Here is a 16308-nt window from a genome sequence, read left to right on the forward strand (position 1 = left end):
CTGTAAGTTCACCTGGCAGAAAGGGGCAAGAGAGCTCTCTATGGTCTCTTTTATAAGGGCACCAATCCCATTGATGAGAGCTCCACCCTCATCGCCTGATCAGCTCTCAAAGACCCCCATCTCCTTATGCCAACACATTGGGGATTAGGTTTCAGCCTAAGTCTTGAGGGACACAAATATCCAGTCAATACCATCTGATTAAACTTCAGTCGTATTTCTTCCTGACTCTACGTCCATTACCTCTCTGTCATAGAGCATTTATTTTAGAAAACTTATAATTGTAAAATCTTTCATTGCCCCTTTGAGATGTAAATATTAAAAATCTTGCCAGTTTCTTTTCCCAGTAATGCCTTTCTCAAGGATGGAAAGTCATCACTTGGAAATATAATTATTACAGAAACTGGTTTCCCCATCTCCCTGTTTCTGTGGTAGCACAGAAGTCTAAATTTTGTGGGAGCCTTTTCCTAAGTTATAAAACTACCTCCTGTCATGAGGTATGAAAAAGTTTTATTTCCCTTTGAGTAAAGGCAATTAGCATACACAGAGTGTCTATGATTTCCCTACCTCAGCTCTTAAAACTCTTGGGCCCTTTATTTCAGCACAATTGAACTCAGACTGAATTCTGGCCTTAATTCCCATCACAATAGCTTTGAATAACGTCTCCCTTGCCTGTTTAACTTTTTATGGTGCAATTTTTGTTTTGACAATCTCATTCCATAGTATATTCATTACAATGCCATTTCTTTCTGTCCCAAATTCTTATCACTCAGAAAACACTTCTTTCTAACAAAGTAATAGTAAAATCAAAGTGGTCCAAATACTGAAGAAATATATTCTCACTTACCGTAAAGTACAGAAGGGAAGTGCTATTCAGGTTGATCCAACAGTTTAATGATGTAATCAAAGTGCACAGGTGTTTCTGAGCCTCAATATGCTTCCCACCATTTTGGCTTGTGCTGAGGTTCTTTAATCTCTTGGTTACAGGACAGCTGCCAATAATAATAAAAAAGAGGCCAACTGTTTCTCTTTTAGAGGGGAAGAGAGAGAAATTGATTGGCACATACCTGACTTTGAAAGTTGGGAACAGTAACTATCAAGACTTTTCTAAATTTTCTGATAATACTTTTTGTTTGTTATTTGGCCAGAATTCAATTATATTCATGAACCAAACACTGCAGCCACATTAACACTATGTTAAGAAAATTGGGTGAAATTAGCTTTCGCCAGTAAGTTCTACAACACGATATCCCTAGATTTTGGATCATAAACCTCAGTTTAATTCAGTTTTTAAATTTAAGCACATTGAAGTATAAAATTGTATGTTTTAAAACCATAAACTAGGCACAGCTCTTAAATATTAATATTTTTTTCTTAATGTTCATATACTTCATTCTGAAACACAAGTATCTGAATAATAATATCTGCTATTACTTTGATACTTGTCTTTTAGTTGAAGTACTTTGCTTTTATTATTTTGCTGGAAATACTGATTTTGTATTATATTTTCTGTCTTTAAACATTTCAAGAAGTGAAAAATAGTTTTCTTTTAGATTGAATGCTTTCCATCATTCTTCAAGTATAAAATTAATTCAAGTAATCGTCATAACCATCTATCTATCTATATAAAAGCCTAAGCAACTAAATAATCAAACTACTGGAATGAACGAAAAGACTGGAGCAACCGGTTGCTGTGACGTGCACTGACACAGGAACTACCCCCTGGTGGTCAGTGCAGTCCCACAACGGGAGCACTGCTGAGCTGACCCACCCATCCAGGCATCCCACCAGCCAATCAGCCACTCACTTCCTCAGTTGTCCTGCAGGTCTATTCTCTGGAGAACAGGCCAGGTACTGACAGACCAGTGCTGAAAGCACAATCCTGATAGCACTGCCAGCCTCCTTGAAAGTCAGCCTTGGGCGCTGGGGCCACATCCCCTCCCTAGATGCTCTATAAGAAAGAAACAATATACAGTGGTGCCTCACACAACGAACTTAATTCGTTCCAGGAGCAAGTTTGTTATGCGAAAAGTTCGTTATGTGAAACGCGTTTTCCCATAACAATACATGTTAAAAAAAATAATTTGTTCTGTAGCATAAAATATGCTAAGATGACATAAAAAAAGATAAATTTTTTGTTATTATTTTTATTTAGATACATCTAAAAACATAATTTTTTTTAAAAAAAACACACATTTTTTTAATTTTAAGACAGACTAAGTAGAGTCTACAGAATCTTGCACATCTTCATCCATTTTCTGCTTTTTGGCCGATGGTTTCATGAAAAACCTGTCCAAAGTCGTTTGTTTTTCTCTTTTCTCCAACATCTGCCGGAAATAACGGACAAGAGTATCGGAGTAAAGATCGTTGATCCTGTTTGCTTTAGCTGAATCCAGATAGTGGGCATTGGTAAACTCCTGAACTGCTTTCCATTTGACCAGGATGTTCTTGATGTCAGCAGTTGGGATTGGTTGATTGTTTGATTGTTGCTCCTCGTTATCAGATGACGCTTCCCTTTGAGCATTGTCCTGTTGCTGGACCAGAAGTGCTTGGAGCTCTTCAGTTGTCAGCTCTTCTTCGTGTTCCTCAATAAGCTCCTCTACATCCTCTTCCTCTACCTCTAATTCCAACCTTTGGGCCACTGTGATGATGTCCTTCACCACTTCTGTGTCATCAACTACTGCTTCTTCCTGGGTCCACGAAGGCACAAGCATCTTCCAAGCAGAAATGAGGGTCCTTTGTGACACTTCTTCCCAGGCCTTCTGTATAAGTCGTATTGCCATAAGGACATCAAATTTCTCCTTCCAAAACTTTCGGACAGTCATATTGTCTCCACCAAACTCGCATTCTTCAAACACCTTATTAAAGAGGGCTCTAGTGTAGAGTTTTTTAAAGTTCGTAATAACTTGCTGATCCATTGGCTGAAGAATGGATGTGGTGTTTGGTGGCAAATACTGCACCTTGATAAAAGGATAATTTTCCTGCAATATTTCCTCTAGGTCTTTTGGGTGAGAAGGGGCATTGTCAAGTATCAGAAGGGCTTTGAGCGGCAGTTCTTTTTCCAGCAAGAATTTCTTCACGGCAGGAGCAAAGGTTTCCAGAATCCATTCGTTGAAGATAACTTGGGTCACCCAGGCTTTTTGATTGGACTTCCAATGGACGGGCAGTTTGGACTTAATAACGTTATTTTTCTTGAAAATTCTTGGATTTTCAGAGTGATAAACCAATAGAGGTTTGATCTTGAGGTCTCTGCTGGCATTAGACGAAAACATAAGGGTAAGTCTGTCCTTCATGGCTTTGTGTCCTGGCAATTTCTTCTCCTCTTTTGTAATGAAGGTTCTGCTCGGCATTCTTTTCCAGAAAAGACCCGTTTCATCGGCATTGAACACTTGTTGTGGGCAGTATCCTTCATCCTTAATACATTTTTGAAAGTTAATAGAGAACTTTTCTGCTTCTTTCTTGTCAGCACTGCCAGCCTCACCATGCATAGTAACGCTGTGGATTCCACACCTTTTCTTAAATCTAAAAAACCACCCCCTGCTGGCTTTGAATTCTTCTTCATTATCTTGATTGCTGCTACTTCCAGGGACGTTTTTCTTTAGATCGTCATAAATTCTCTTGGCTTTGTGACAGATAATATCTTGGGTTGTTACGTCACCTTTCACCTGCCTATCCTTAATCCAAATCGCTAATAGCCTCTCCATTTCCTCGTGGATTGAAGACCTATGTTTTTCATGAAATAGTTTTGATACTCCTTTGGCTACTTTGGCTGATTTGATTGCATCCTTATTTGTCAAAATGGTGAAAATGGTGGTCTTGCTGAGGCCAAACTCTTTGACGAGGTCACACTGTTTTACCCCACATTCACTCCTTCTAATTATTTCCTGTTTCATTTCAACAGAAATCACCTTCCTGCTTTTTTTAGAAGCCATGATATAAAAAAAATATTGAGTTTAACTTAAAAGGACGACTGCCGTGATACGTGCGTGATTTAATTCGTAATGAAGAACGATTGCCGCGATACGTGCTTAAGTTAAGCGCAGTGACTAACGACTGCCTGCAGTGCCTGCGCAGAAGGATGCAATACATCGGCAGCGATCGTGGAAGCTCGGGCGAAGCAGTCGTGGAAGCTCGGGCAAAGCGGTCGTGGAAGCTCGGGGGACTTCGTTGTGTGAAACGAAGTTCGTTGTATGAATCATGAAAGGAAGTACGTTGTGTGCAGCGTTCGCTGTGCGAGGCGTTCTTTATGCGAGGCACCACTGTAACAGCGGCTGTCAGGTGGCTTCTGACAACCAGCGCGAATGTCTGTGGGATGAGGCAGATACCGTGCTGGCAAGGGCTGTCCATCACCCTCCCAGAGGACCGATTGTGTTCTGGACCTCCCCGCCCCCTCAGGACCCCAGCGATGCATGAATTCGTGCATCGGGCCTCTAACAACCCATAATGTCCTTGCTATATATGCAAGAAAAGGAAGATGGATATTTAACACTGAATTCATATTTAAGTCAATAAATATTGAAAAAAGAAGTTGAAAATATTCCTTCTAATTACATTATATCCAAAATGCATACTATTATATTCAAATTGGAATATTAATGTTATTAAAACTCAGTTTGTATTATAAATAATTATTTGTTATTAATACATTTGTGTGTCTTCTTCCACAGCATCAAGTTACTATGACACTAAAGTGGAAATATAAGAATGATCCATATAAACACATGTGTTTTTCATTTGTATTAAGATGACATGATACTGCTCTCTTATTTCTTTTAAATTTGGAAAAAATATGTATTTTCCAGTATTTTTTTTTAATATAGTATTACCAAATACAGATGCGCCCTCAAAATTTGTGTTCTTATAATTTCTCAATCATCTCAGCAATTTTTTAACCTATTAGAAGATTAGATCTATTACAGGCATTATTTATCTCTGAGAGGTCACTCATAACTTATTTTTTATTTATTTATTTATTTATTTAAAAAATATATTTTATTGATTTTTTACAGAGAGGAAGGGAGAGAGATAGAGAGCTAGAAACGTTGTTGATGAGAGAACATCGACCAGCTGCTTCTTGCACACCCCCTTCTGGGGATGTGCCCGCAACCTATGTACATGCCCTTGACCGGAATCGAACCTGGGACCTTTCAGTCTGCAGATCGACGCTCTACCGCTGAGCCAAACCAGTTTCGGCTATTTTTATTTTCTTTTTAAAGAGAGGAAAGGAGAGAGACAGGGAAACTTGATTTGTTGTTCCACTTACTTATACATTCATTGGTTGATTCTTATTCTTGTATGTGCCCTGACTGGGGATTGAACCCTTAGGCTTAGCACATTGAGATGATGCTCTAACCAACTGAGCTATCCAGCCTGGGCCTTGACTCTTAATTTACCTGCAACTTTTGGGTTATATTCCAGTGTTCATAAAATCAATATATAAATGAAATAGGTGAAAGATAATGCAGATGATGTTCGTTTAATCTCATCGAGTCTGAATTTTGCTATAGCATGTGTCAATAACCAACCCTTTTTATTGCTGAATAGAATCCCCTTATAGTGATATGCTGCACTTTATTTACCCACTTGCCTGATGATGATGAGCTATGGAGTTATCTCCAGAGTTTTGTTATTATAAATAATGTTATGAACATTGATGAATAAGTCCTTTTGTTGATATATATCTTCACATATTGTAGGTAATTACTCAAAAGTGGATTTTTTTTTAGTGAAACTACAAAACAGTTTTCAAAATAGTTCACAGCCTTTATAATTTTACGTGTGTGTGTGTGTGTGTGTGTGTGTGTGTGTGTGGTAATCTATAGTCATTTATATGAAAACTGTCTATCTGCCTACCTATTAGCTATCTATGAAAACTATCTGTATAAAAGCCTAAGGGACTGTTATAACTTACTGACTGGAACTACTGGCCAGTCACTATGATATGCACTGACCACCAGGGGGCAGACACTCAATGTAGGAGCTGCCCCATGGTGGTTAGTGCACTACCACAGGGGGAGTGCCTCTTAGCCAGAAGCTGGGCTCATGGCTGGCGAGCACAGCTGAGGCAACTGGGGCCTTTCCTGACTCCACAGCAGTGCTACCGAGCAGCAGCGATGGCAGGCACCCACAGCGTGGCTCCCAGCCCCAGCTCGGGCTCCTTCCTGACTGCCTGACACTTGGTGCATTACTACATCCCTTGAGGGAAGTCCAACTGCCAGTTTAGGCTTAAATGGCATCCGCTGAGGGTCCCGGATTGCGAGAGGGCATAGGTCAGACTGAGGAATCTCCCCACCCATCCCCTGTGCACAAATCCATGCACCAGGCCTCCAGTTGTCTAATAAGGCTCACAGTTGGGATGATATAGAATATACTAAAAAATACTACACAGAAGTATTTATACCTAAACTAGAGGCCCAGTGCACCAATTCATGTATGGGTGGGGTCCCTTGGCCCGGTCAGCAAGGGGGGCATCAGGAGGTTGGCTGTGGCAGTGCACTGACCACCAGGAGGCAGCTCCTGTGTTGAGCATCCGCCCCCTGGTGGTCAGTGCACGTCATAGAGACCAGTCATTCATTTACTTAGGCTTTTATATATATAGATAGTGTGCTACACATAGAGGTAATCACTGTTACTTCTATAATATATGCAATGTTTGTCTATTCCTGGGTAATGAAATGTTTTTGCAAGATTATTCTTATGAGTTTTAGTGAATTAACATAATTTGTTTAATAAAAAGCTTCTTACATTGATTTTTTACTATAAGAATGCTGCATTTCAACATTTTATCTTGATGTGCATTTCTAAGTAAATCATTCAAATAAATGTCTAAATGTAATCTTATGGGTCAAATAAAAATTAACAGTTCTTTAAAATTTTACACATATTTCTAAAGTGTGCTGCAGGAGCTGTGGGCCCCATTCTTTCCCCACAAAAAGTGGTTGAGACAATAGTGTTTCAAGTAGCTCCTTTGCCTACAATTTGAAAAACAAACAAACAAACCACAAAACACCTATATTTAAAAAAACCCATCTCTCTCTCTCTCTCTCTCTCTCTCTCTCTCTATATATATATATATATATATATATATATATATATATATATATATATATATATATATATTTTTTACCTTTTATTCATTTAACTAAGTAAAAGCCTACATTTTACTTTTAAAAAATATTTTTTTTTATTGATTTTCAGAGAGAGAGGAAGGAAGAGGGAGAGAGAAACATCAAATGGCAGCCTCCAGCACACCCCCTACTGGGGATTGAGCCCACAACCTAGGCATGTGCCTAGACTGGTAATTGAACCTGAAACTTTTTGGTGCATGGGATAATAACCAACCAACTGAACCACACTTTAGGGCATAGCTAAATTTTTAAATAATATTTTGAATATGCATTTTTGAGATTATATTTTTCCTTCACTTAGTTTTATCTTCTCTATAGGTTATCTTCAGCCATTTGAATTTAACAATCTCATAAAATAAAATTGCCTTCCATATGTCTCGAGTTATTTTCATTCAATTTAATTTTTTTCACTATTTTTGATCTTATGAGAATCTAAATGGCAAAGTTTCCTAATATTAATAACGGTTCAGAACAATTATTTTCCCCATTTAAATATTTAAATATTTTATTTATTCACATATAATATATAATAAGCAAATTGTTCTTTCATCTTAATAAAAATATTCTGTGTATATTAACTAATAAAAGAAAACCATGTTGATAATAAAAACTTCACACATGTTGTGTAGCATATTTCTATTGTTTTGAGCCATTTATTTTTATGCCAACATCATACTGTCTATTATTTATTTTTATATTTATTTATTTATTTATTTAAAATAAATTTTTATTGTTCATATTATTACAAATGTTCCTTCCCCCCCCCCCACCATTGCTCTCCTCCACCAGGTTCCCACCCCATCCTCTGCCCTTTCCCCACTCCCCATTGTCCTCATCCATAGGTGCACAGTTTATGTTCAGTCTCTTCCCACATCCCCCTCTCCCCTTTTCCCCAAGAATCGTCAGTTCACTCCCCTTCCATACCTCTGATTCTATTATATTCAACAGTTAATATCGTTCATCAGATTTTTTTTTAATTTCCTTGGTTTTTAGATTCACTTGTTGATAGTTACGTGTTTGTTGTTCATAATTTTTATCTTTATTTACTTTCTCTTCTGAAAGAACCCCCTTCAGCAATTCATATAATTCTGGTTTGGTGGTGATGAACTCCTTTAGCTTTTTTTTTTATTAGTGAAGCTCTTTATCTGGCCTTTGATTCTGAGTGATAGCTTTGCTGGGTAGATTATCTTTGGCTGTAGGTTCTTACTATTCATCACCTTGAATATTTCTTGCCATTCCCGTCCGGCCTGCATGGTTTCTGTTGAGAAATCAGCTGACAATCGTATAGGTGCTCCTTTATAGGTAACTACCTTCTTTGCTCTTGCTTCTTTTAATATTCTCTCTTTGTCTTTTGCTCTTGGAATTTTAATTATGATTTGTCTTGGTGTGGTCCTATTTGGATTTCTTTTGTTTGGAGTTCTGTGTGCTTCCTGGACTTGCAAGTCTAATTCTTTCACCAGGTGGGGGAAGTTTTCTGTCACTATTTCTTTCAGTATGTTTTTGATATCTTGCTCTCTCTCATCTTCTGGGATCCCCATAATTCTGATGTTGGTTCGCTTGAAGTTGTCCCAGAGGTTTCTTACATTATCTTCAATTTTCTGGATTTTCTTGCCTTCTATCGATAGCTTCTGCGGAGGAGTGTCTTCTGGCTCTTTATGTTCTCACATGTGTCAAACACAAGGCCCGCAGGCCAAATCTGTCCCGCCAGGCCTTGCAATGTGGCCCGCACCGCGCTGTCATCACTGCACTCCGCTGCGTTTCCATCACAATGACAGTTTATGACTGTTCAGTAAACCATTCGGCCTGAGATTTATGCTGGATTTTAGATTTTGGCCCCTTCTCTGATTGAGTTCGACACCCCTATTCTAACTCTTTGACTTGATTCTTGCGATCTTCCATTCTGTTTTTAGGACTCGGTGTAGTATTTTTTATTTCAGTCAATGTATTCTTTATTTCTTGTTGATCCCTTATCATTTCTTGTTGATCCCTTATTAATTCTAGTTGATCCCTTTTCATATCCTCATAAGTCTTATCGACCTTTTCTAGGAAATTCTTGAAAAACCTTATAAGTGTAGATTTGAACTCTATATCCAGTCGTTTTTTGTCCTCCATTTCTTTCGTTTGTGATCTATTTCGTCTCGGCATTTTCGCAGCTTTCCTGAATTGGTAGCCTTAAAAGTCTCTGTGTTCTGCTTGGATGGGGCGGGGTTTCAGTGTGGAGCCTGCAGCTTTGGCTTCCGTCAGCCCCGCTCTATGCGGGTCCTTCAGTGCTCGCTGCTGCCGGCGCCTCTGAGAGAAAGGTGCCCTCCAGTTTCGCCTGCTGCCAAACAGTCTATGCTCTCCCCCAATGAGCCCGGTATTGGGGTTCAGTTCAGTTGGAAGTGGGGTTGGAGGTGGCGTTCAGAGCAGTCTGGAGCCCCTGTCTCCTTCCCGTCAGGGCAATCCCGTGGCACAGCCAACCGTCCCTTCTCTGCGCGCAATGTGCGCGCCTCCGGGACCTCCTTTCGCTGCTCCCCGGGGTTCCACCTTACAGCCCGGCTCCCTATGGATGAGCCTGAGTCCCCGGGGTCTGGCCTAGAACTGGGGTTCAGAGCAGTTGGAGCTGGGCCCAGCACAGTTGGAGTTTTATCTCCTTCCTGCTAGGGACGCCAGCCAGGCACTCGGCCTCCCTCCTCTCCGGTTCTGTCCTCTCCGCGCGCCGCTTGTCTCTGTACCTTAGGCTTTTCCAGCTCCTCCACGCTTCCTTCTGGTTTTCTCCTTGCTTCTCATTGTAGAATTTCCAGTCAGTCGACTTTCCTGTAGTTTTGGGTAATGTCCATTTTATATTTTAGTTGTATTTTATTGAAATTGTTGTGTGCGGCTGTGGCTAGGTGTTTACCTGTCAGCCATCTTGGAACGACCCCCTCAACTCTATTTATTTTTATATTTAGAAACACATAGTTTCCATCATATTTTTCCAAAATGTTTACAGTGCTATATATTATATATTAATCAGTAGCTTTTATGAGTCAAATATTTTATTATTTAAGAAAAATATTTTTAAAGAAGGAAAAATATTAAAACCAGTTTTAAGTGCACTTAAGGAGTTAGCTATTTATAGATCAGTTAATAATGGAGTTTTAGGAAAATAATGTGAGATTAGATTCAAAACTAGTTTAATAACAGAGCAATTAATGATGACCTTTGGGGTTTTCTTTCTCACTGGACAGAAACCACTGATATCTGTAACACATTAATATCTACCTGCCAACCTCTGCTTCTGCAGAGCTATAAGATAGCTCTGAACATAGATAAATCAATTGAAGGTGCAAACTCTGTATGGCATGGAAGGGAAAAACAGCAATTGCTTTAACCTACTTCCAGGCTCTGCTAAAATTATTTTCACCATCTAAACCTGTGTGATCATAATCTCCAAAGATTATCCATAATCACAAAAGTGCTGTCCTCATTAGTTGTGACCTATTTTATTTCCACAGGTGCAGCAAAAGTACTAACCATTATTGTTAAAATATACACTTAGGTATATTAACATTTTTAAAGAGTTTATTTGAGCAGAAATCTGTTCAAATCAGGCAGTGCCAATTTAGAAGTGGGGGGGAGTACTCCACCCACAGGAGCCCAGGGAAAGGCTTACAGAGGAGAGGTGAAAGCAAAGCAAATAGATTATTTGATTGGCTATAGTTACCTTTTTTTTTTTAGCCTAGTTGGCTCTTTGTGATTGTCCTTCGGTTTTTATTTCTTAACCTTGAAGCACTCCAGGCTTAGGTTTTAGTTTGTTTGGGTAGACTACTAAGGCATTAAACCCACTTCAGTCTTCGGGTCTCATTGTTTAATTAATTTAACACAATATACTTTTTTTTTTTAAACATATATTATTGAGCAAATGAAGGCCAGATAATTAACTTCTGTTTGTCAGTGCTCACATGGAATCTTAAACTGGATTTTAAAACTTTCTGCGATGACTACTTCAATCCTGACACTAGGAATATAAGCCCAAGACACTCTCGTCACCAGATTTTACCTGTGGTTCCTGTAAGTGTGGGCCAATTCCTCTCTCACAGAGCCAGCTGAGGTTCCTGCCCTGCCAGCGAGGCTGAAGCCGTAGAAGCCAGATACGGAGCCAGCTTTGTAGAGAGCGCTGTTTCCACATATCAAGTCAACTTGGGTTCCTTAATAGTGTCCTTGTCAGAACCGATTAAATGAGAATCATTCTTAATATGACATTCCAGGTAGAAAAAGGAAAAGGAAACCCATCGAGTCTTATTCTACAAGGAAGGAAAAGATGTGCAGGAGCTTAAGCAGCCTGTGAAAAATAGCTTATGGCTATCTCAGGTGAATCCGTGTCAGTGACTTAGAGAAGGTTTATAAAACTGTTAAAATATAACTAAAAAAAAAGGTGAAAATTGGATTCTAAAAGTGTAAAAGGAACACATGTCAACGACTGTATTAATACCTTTAAAAATCCTGCTTTCCTTCCCCAGCCTCTTCTTTGAACACCCCTATTCTGGTATTTCTTCTTCAACAGGGACTTCAACTATTTTTGTTTGTTTGTTTATTGATTTTTACAGAGAGGAAGGGAGAGAGAGAGCTAGAAACGTCGATGAGAGAGAAACATCGACCAGCTGCCTCTTGCACACCCCCTCCTGAGGATGTGCCCACAACCAACGTACATGCCCCTGACCGGAATCGAACCCGGGACCTTTCAGTCAGCAGACCGACGCTCTACCACTGAGCCAAACCGGTTTTGGCGGATTTCAACTGTTTTTAAAAAAATATATATTTTATTGATTTTTTGCAGAGAGGAAGAAAGAGGGATAGAGAGCCAGAAACATCGATAAGAGAGAAACATCGACCAGCTGCCTCCTGCACGCCCCCCACCGGGGACGTGCCTGCAGCCAAGGTACATGCCCCTGACCAGAATCGAACCTGGGACCCTTCAGTCCGCAGACTGACGCTTTATCCACTGAGCCAAACTGGTTTTGGCGGGATTTCAACTATTACCCATAGAAAAGGGATAAAAGGGTGACTTTCTTAGACATTGTCCAGGTGCTAAGGAGGTCCTCCTATCTTTGTTTCTAGGCAAAAAAAAAAAAAAAAAAAGGTTTCCCTCCCATTGTTTATGCTTTAATGCCAGTTTGGTCTCCCTTGCAACACATAGAGCTTTATTGATTTCCCTTATTAATGATTTAAAAAGCAGCACATGTTGCAACTGTGGAGGTTACTTTTATTTTTTTTTATAGATAGAAAGTTTTTCTTTATTAATGACCCACCCCAACCGTATTTCTTTAGATACAGGAGTTTTGAATTCAAATACTCAGGAGAAAACAAGTTAAAATTGCTTTACCCTGCAACTCATTACCAGTAACACATTGCAAAGCATAAGAGCTTGGGAGGAAAGTGGAAAGGAAGGGGAGTGAAGGCGGGAAGATAAAGAAAAGGAATTAAGTTGATCAAGTGGATTAAAAAAAAAAAAAAGAAATTCTTGGGAACTATCAAGTCCTTTCAAGCACAGCTCCTTTCTGCAGATTATTTTCCGAACGAGTACAAAATGGAACCGAAATGGTGAATCCCTTGCGAACCTGAAGAGGTGCAACATGAAAAGCTCCTATTCCCCACCCAGGAGCAAGTGTTCCGGCCTTCAGCTGCCAGCCGCCTGCTCTTCCTGTTCCTGAGTTTGCGGGGTGAAAACTTTTTCCCGGGATTGCCTTTATTTCTTTCCTCTGGGCATCTGGGCGTGCCCAGTGCAGCACCCTGAGGATTATTTTGTGTGGGATTATTTTGCCCACACATGTGTGTGAATACAGGCCTTAGACCAAGAGCACCTGAGGTGCATCAGGCTGATGGTGTTGTCTGGAGCGCTGGCTTTGGTGTGGCGAGGGACCAGCAGGAAGGTGAGGTAGCCAGTGTCACCACAGCAGCATCGTGGTGTTCAGCCGCAGAGGAGGTTCCCTGGGGCTAGAGAGGGTCTGTGGGCCCCGTGGCGGGCTCTGCGTCCTTCCTGGAACTCCTGCATGAACACCTTTCCAATGACAGCACCGTCCTCCTCCTTCAGCTGTGCTGAAGACCACCGTGGCTCTGCCCTTCTCAGGCTCCACAGACCTGGTCTCATCCTCCCTCTAATGGATAACTGCCCTGTTCTCTCCCTCCTTGCGCGCTCTTCCTGGAGCTGGAAGTATTCCTCAAAGACGGAGGCAAAACAGGTTCGTTTCAACATGCCAGCCTGGTGCACAGTGGAAGCTGCGGATGCAGGCAGAGGTCCAAGGTCGCATAGCAAAGAGACATTGCACCCCGATTCTGGATGCACCAAGAAGCTCCCAGACATTCCCTTTAGTGACTCATCGGCACCACGTGCCTTCTGAAGATCTTTGCAGAATTTTAAAGAAATACTGACCATCGCTTTTCTTTGGTCTCCACTAGGATTTGAAATATGATAGAGGACCCCATCATAATCTGCAAATGTTACTTATTTTTTTTTAAAAAAATTTTTATTGATCTCAGAGGGGAAGGGAGAGGTAGAGAGATAGAAACATCAATGATGAGAGAGAATCATTGATCGGCTGCGTCTTGCATGCTCCCTGCTGGGGATGGAGCCTGCAAACCGGGCATGTGCCCTTGACCGGAATCTATTGTGGACTCTTCAGTCCACAGACCTTCACTCTGTCCACTGAGCCAAACCAGGTAGGGCTGCAAATGTTACTTCTGCTGCTTCTGGTTAGTTTCCTGTGGCCATTCTCAAACTTGAGTGTGAGCATTTCCTCAATGATGCAGTTGTTCACCTCCCGTAGGATCTTGGCTGCCCTGGCCCTGATGCCTGAATCCGCCTGCTGAGCTGCCACTGCCTCTACGCTGCCTCATCCACAGGACCGGTCCCCGTCCAGCCCCTGGCTCTGAAGGTTACTTTTACTTTTTATTTTATTTTAGTACTTATTTTTGGAGTTAGTTCAATCTAGCTTTATGCATGCACAATAATAGCATATCCTTCCTGTTACTGAGATTCCGGTTTTCAAAGCATAACAGCACTGGCATTTACAATGCTAAGGCACATTTGACTCCTTTCCCAACCTGGCTTCCATTAAATTAGTCACCGCTTTAGAGTGAATAATTCTGTTTCAGCCATGCACTGTAGGTGATAGCAGCTCTAGCTAATTTTTTTCCCTGATACCTCCAACTGGTCCCTGGGCAATCACAGTTAAGCCAATTTAGAGGAAAATAACATCGCTGCGGTAATAGGGGAGTTCTAAAACGTCTCAATTCTCCTTAAGTTTACAGTTAGTACATTGAACATTCTGTCTGATAAGGAGAAAAGTCTCACAGGACATTGTGGATAGGAATAACAAAACATGAAACTTCTCCACCAAATAGTGCATGTCCTGCATCGTTTTTCAATTAATTATCCTTTGAGGTTTCATTTTAGGTTGCATTCCTCTCACTAGTTTTATTCTTCATCCTCAAAGGAAAATGAAATAGAGAGGCAGAGTGTTCTCTGAGAATTTGTATACCCTTAGCATATCTCTTGAACATAGGAGCAGAAAAAAAAAAAGTCAAGGATTTCATTTGAATAAGAATGATTTATCTACTGAGGGCTGAAGGACATGAATACATTATGGGTATCTTTTTGCATTTGACTTTTCTTTCTTAGCAAGTAGATGATTTCAGAGAATTCTTAAAAACAATCCTAAAATGGTATGATGAGGCATTATTTCTTTCAGTGATAAAGACTTCCATATAAATTATATTGAGCTATACATGGAATTTCAGACTACTACAGTTAAAAATTTATCCTAATAGTATAATTACTTTTGCATTTCCAAAATTTATGGCTCTATAAATTTTCATGCATTAATATGCTCATGATTGATATATTTTTCTATTAAGTGCATATTAATTGTAATTGTGAAGTAAACATGGGTGGAGATTCAGAAACTAATCTTTTGAAGATGAGCTTTCCTTAGTTAATAAAATCACATGTAATTGACTTGAGAGATTAAATCTGAGGTATTACTTTATAGTTTTATGCTTATGGAATTTTATAATTGCTTTTTTGCTTACATGTAGAAATTGCTTTGTTTGTGCTATGAACAGTTTTCTCTGTTTTAGGTTACCAAGTGATGTTTACATATATGTGATAATAAGATTACTTATTTTGGCTCTTTGTTGGAGAATGCAACATTTAATGTAACAACTTATAACTACCTAATCTTTTGAAAGGATTTGCTATGTTAAATGCTTTAGAGATATTCCTGAGGCTGAGGTTTAGGCAGCTTACCATCCTCCCATCCTTGGAGAGAAAAGCCACTCTAAATTCTTTAGGATAAAATATATAATAATTAGAGAACAGGAAAGAGACAGGGTTCCTATTTCCTCTCATCTGAATTCCTGGTTGAACAGTTTAGGAGTGGCAGACATTATCCCTCTATTTTTATTTTCCTGATATTTAGCAGCACAGTTTTTGCCACATAAAGACCACATTATTTATGATGTGACGGGTTTTAAGAAACCACCTTATTATATTCTGAGTTTTAAAGCTGAAGGGTTATAAATTTATGTATCAGTCGTGCTACTTATAATTCAGTAAAAATAATATAGAAAATGTAACGGGATTGTAGACTGATGAATGTATGGGCAATCAGTTATCTGACACTTTGAAAGTTAAACAAAAGTTTAAAAAATGAATAAAATTTGCACTCTTAGCATAGTCAACAAGATAGTCAGGAGATTCCTGTTGGATTCAGTTAAAACTTCAGCAGCTGCAGGTTTCCCACACATTTACTCTATAAGCAGGCGTTTGCCTTACACTCCGCAAAGGCAAGGGCCATGCATAATTTTGCTCACCTCTCTTAGCTTGCCTTCACTACGAATATTTTCCTCTTCCTCTTCATTTTCCCTCCATCTCTTTCTAATTTTTATACAACATGCATCACATTAAATTTATAAAATGTTAGTTGTATAAAACATGATTATTTGAAGCTAAAGTCATTTTTCTTCATTTATTTATCTTTTATAGTGCCTAGTCTTATCTCTGATCATTTAGTAAAAATATTCAGTACTTTAGTGGGATAATTGGCTGTGTTTGTAGGTCATGCTGCTCATTCTTTCGGCTTGATCAGCAGCAGTGATCCTGGGTTTGGATTAGAAATCAAATTCTGAGACAAAGTAGTCTTTACCCAACACTAAATTTACTTAG

The 16308-nt window shown here is 39.6% G+C and overlaps 1 pseudogene; it reads right to left on the reverse strand.

The window, feature by feature from the left end:
- Window positions 1-12616: 12616 nt before the first annotated feature.
- Window positions 12617-15401, reverse strand: LOC118729678 (annotated as a pseudogene).
- Between the last annotated feature and the right edge of the window lie 907 nt (window positions 15402-16308).

This window comes from Pipistrellus kuhlii, unplaced genomic scaffold (assembly GCF_014108245.1).
Source record: "Pipistrellus kuhlii isolate mPipKuh1 unplaced genomic scaffold, mPipKuh1.p scaffold_m20_p_3, whole genome shotgun sequence".
NCBI lineage: Eukaryota > Metazoa > Chordata > Mammalia > Chiroptera > Vespertilionidae > Pipistrellus > Pipistrellus kuhlii.